General features: G+C 45.4%; 1 pseudogene; it reads right to left on the bottom strand.

Moving 5' to 3' along the window:
• Positions 1-217: 217 nt before the first annotated feature.
• LOC121831872 (U6 spliceosomal RNA) lies at positions 218-318 on the bottom strand (annotated as a pseudogene).
• Positions 319-4,310: the final 3,992 nt, after the last annotated feature.

Below are 4,310 nucleotides of genomic sequence, written 5' to 3' on the forward strand. Positions count from 1 at the left end.
CTGACACAAGCTAATCTAGCTGTCACTGTCTTGAGCTGCTCAAATGAGGAGATGCATAACTTAGCAATGCATGCACTTTGAAATACAAGAAAGGAGAAAAGTATTCCGACAACAGCCTTCTCCCACAAGCTCCTCAGCCTGAGACAGAATAGTCTAGATTTCCGAAGAAACTCATCCCACTCTCTAGAACTCTGCCCTGAGAATTTCTTCATTATTTAAAAGTGTGGAATGCTTCACAGACGTGAGTGTCCTCCTGTGCAGGGCAATGCTAATCATCTCCGCACTGTTCCAATTTTGGTTATGTGTGTTGAAGCAAACACGACAATGCTTTCACTTTTGTCCCCTTGTCTCATATCAAACGTGGCAATGTCTTTTAATGATAATGATGAAAAAAACTGAAATCTCCAAATTTCTTTTATATCCCCAACTCTAGTTAATAAAGATGTTTATTATAACACAGCCAAGAAAAAAGTTAGCTTTGGAGGGCAGCCAAACATGGAGAGATTCTGTGGCAAGCAGGTGCCTATTATCTGGAAGAGTGAACCCAAAGAGGCATCTGCCTGCGTCTCTTCCTGTCTGTCAGTGGCTTTGGGGTTTCTCTGCATAGAGCTTGAGTTGCAAGCCCCGGATTCCCATCCCTGGCACGTCATCTCACTGCAGGCCACATCCCATCCTGGTTCCTGTTCAGCCTCTCCATCACCTCCTACCCTCATCCCAACCTCTGGTTCTAATCCTTAGCACTATTATCTCCAAAGGCAAAGTGTTCCCAGTGGGATTTGGAAAAAGATTTTGGACGATCACGGGAGCAGATTTTGGACAGGCGGTGTGCTGTGATTGAGGAAGTGACAGGAAGAAGAGCGAGGGGGAAATAGAGCCTTGAGGCTGGGGAGAGACGGCTCAGTCAGTAAGACGCTTGCTGCACAAGCCTGAGGACCCACGCTAGGATCCCCAGCATCCATGGAAAGCTGGGTGGGTTGTCACGAATCTGTAACCTCAGCATTGGGGATGGTGGCGGGGAGATAGGCAGATCCTGGGGTCTCACTAACCACTCAGTCTATCTGAAACTATTAGTTCTAGGTTCAATGAGAAACCTTGTCTCAGAAAAGGAAAAAGGTGGCGAGCAATTGAAAAAGATACCATGGATGATCTTACCACTCTCTACCTCCATGACCTCACCTCCACACAGCCAAAACCAAAACAGCAACAACAAAAAAACAGAAAGAAAGAAAATAGAATCTTTTTTTTTTTTTGTTTTTTTGAGACAGGGTTTCTCTGTGTAGCTTTGCTCCTTTCCTGGAACTCGCTTTGGAGACCAGGCTGGCCTCGAACTCACAGAGATCCGCCTGCCTCTGCCTCCTGAGTGCTGGGATTAAAGGCGTGCGCCACCACCGCCCGGCGACAATAGAATCTTATTGTTGGCTTGTTGAGAGGACTCAGGAGGGGAAAGCGACTGTCACACCGCTCACTGACCTGAGCTCAATCCTCAGAACCCTCGGTGAAAGGAACTGACCCCCGAAAGTTGTCTTCTGAGTGTGACATGTACATTGTATCTGATCTCTCTCTGTCTCTCTGTCTCTCTCTGACTCTCTCTGTCTCTGTCTCTGTCTCTGTCTCTGTCTCTCTCTCCTTTCCTTCCTCTCTATCTTTTTCTCCCTCGACAGAAATGCCTACAGTGAATAGCTTTGGGTATAGCTCAGAGGTGAGCATTTTCTTAGCATGCACAGAGACCAAGGTTTGATGGCCAGCACTGTAAAGGTAATAATAAAATAATGTAAATGGAATCTGAATAAAATGCATGTCCCAAATAGTCATCCCCACAGAGACAGAAAACGTATTAGCATTGCTAAGGATGAGAGGAAGAGGGGGAAGGGGGATTCGTGATGGAGGGTACTGATAATAGTTGTAAAACTTTACAAACACACCCAAACTCATTGACTGTAAATGTTGAAAAGATGAATTTTATGGCATATGACATATCTCAAAAATAATTTAACAAATGAATATGATCTTATTTTGTGGTCCTGGTAGCTGAGGTCTGAGTCATCTCAGCTACATATAAAATCACAATTTAGACTTAAATTCTTTGACAATTTCATACATACACTTTGGCATTTTTACCCCTCTCTCCATCATCTTTTGTCCCCCTCACATTCCCATGGAGCCCCTTTGCCTTCCTAAGGAGCCTCTCCTGCTTTCACGTGTTTTGTTATTGCTTTGGGTAGAAGGAATTGTGGTTGGGCAGAAATGACTCTTCCCTTCACAGCAGCCATTAACTGCCAATAGCTTCTCAGCTGGGAGTCAGGGTCTCATGGGCCCCTTCCCAGCCTATGCTGGAATACTGATGAGACTCAATCTTATGCAAGTCTTATGAGTGTTTGAGTGGAACCGACATGTATCCATGTCCAGAGGATGTGGTTTCACTGTCCTTACAAGGAGGATTCCGAATCCAGCCTATGGGAACCTTCTCCCAAGCTCAGGAGTGTGGTCCTGCCTCCCTCTACCTTTTCCTTACCTTCCTCCTGATAATTGTTGCCTGTCCAAATCATTCTGACACATCAAGGCAAAAGGGAGACTTCCTACTGGGGAGTCTTCAATATTCTAAGTTTTTCAGAAGAAATTCACAATTGTATGTGTGTTTAAATAATAGTGCTCATACAATGTTCTGTGTTAGAAATAGTTGTGAGCTCCTCAAGGATGGATTAGCCATGATGTTCTTTCTGTTGATAGTGACATAAAACCAGTTTCCGTTTCATTAGAAGACAGACAAAAGGTCTAGGGTCCAGGCCGCCGTCAGATGTGCTTTTGCCCAGGCTCAGCTCTCTTGGCCTAATTTGTCTTTGTTCCCTTGCAGATTCTTCTTTAGGGGCATGCACAGCTGCCTTCTCTTCTGGTAAACTCAGTTCCGAGGTTTAGGTAGGGATGCTGATTCCCTGGAACCTTCTTAGTGGGTAGGAAGAAGAGGAGCTTTGAACAGTCACACTTCCAACCCTGGCACCAAGGGTGACCCAAGGGGACCCCAGGGATTGGCAAAGCTCAGGAGTAGTAAAGTGGAAAGAAACTGGAGAGCTATTGCTTAATACCATTCTGGCTTACTTCCTCAGCATCCAGCACATGGGTATTTAGTAGATATCTGTTGAATTAAATCAAATCTGCAATATAAATATCAGCTTCTGAATGGCTACTCTGAGGAAGGAATGCAATACTCTGATAGGTGGGCAGTGCAGGGTAGACATATGACATTAAACCCTCACAGTATTTGCATTTGATATATGAAAAGTGCATGCTCAGGCTGGGGTTGAAGCTCTGGTAGCATTTGCCTAGCACATGCAAGGCTCTGAATGAATCCCCAAGACTCTAAAAACCAAGTACTCTCCACCAACAAAGAGCTGCATACACTGAAGATCATTTTGGTAATCTCTTAAATCAGTGAAGATGTTCCAGATATTTGGAAAGTTACAATTAGTAGAAAGGTCTCAATCCTTTTGTTCAGTGATGTTGCTGTGATCTCTCTTAAGAGTCCGTGGAAAGGACAGACTCGCAGAGAATCTGGCACTGTGCCCATAAATTGTGTGGGGCTTTGCCAGTTCTTTGGTCCACAGGACCCCCAATTGTACAGCTTTGTCGTAATTGCACATTGGGCTTTGTGTGTTCATGAGCCTTCATTGTTTTCAAGTTTTTCCTCCTGGAACTACCCCGACTCAGGGCTAGAGGGCATTGTGTGACCACAGTGAAGCTGCATTCACCAGGCCTCCTAGATTTTCACCCAAAAAGGCTTGCTCACTGCTCAGTTAACTAGTGAGTTCTTCCCACTCCCAGGGGGGAATGAAGGCAGCCCCCTGTGAAGAAAAGGATGGGGACAGAGGGAGAAGAGCCGCCTAAATGTTTCCCTCATTTGTATGTTGATGAAATGTCTGCATTCTCCTTAGAGCTCAAGTGCCTGGTTTGGATTGATTTCCCAGCAAGGATCCTGGTGTGTTGGGATGTGCAGCAGATGAGATTTAGGGTCCCAGCCCTGCCTCTGGCTTCCTGTGGGATTTTGGGGACGACCCTTCTCTTGACTGAGTCTGAGTCTCAGTGCTCTTATCTGTAAAACAAGGGACTGGATTAGGTGTTCCCAGGCTAGACATGGTGCAGGAGGCTTCTCTGGATTGAATATTTCAGGAGTGGTGGAGAAATGAGGAGGAAAAATATTGCAATCGAGGAGATTGTGGCTAGATTTCAAATGCATCTGGAAATCTCAGGAGTGTGGGCAAGACAAAGGCAGCAGATAGGTTTGGGAATGGGAGAGGGCCCTTTCAGAAGACCTAATG

This window comes from Peromyscus maniculatus, chromosome 8, assembly GCF_049852395.1.
Source record: "Peromyscus maniculatus bairdii isolate BWxNUB_F1_BW_parent chromosome 8, HU_Pman_BW_mat_3.1, whole genome shotgun sequence".
Taxonomy (NCBI): Eukaryota; Metazoa; Chordata; class Mammalia; order Rodentia; family Cricetidae; genus Peromyscus; species Peromyscus maniculatus.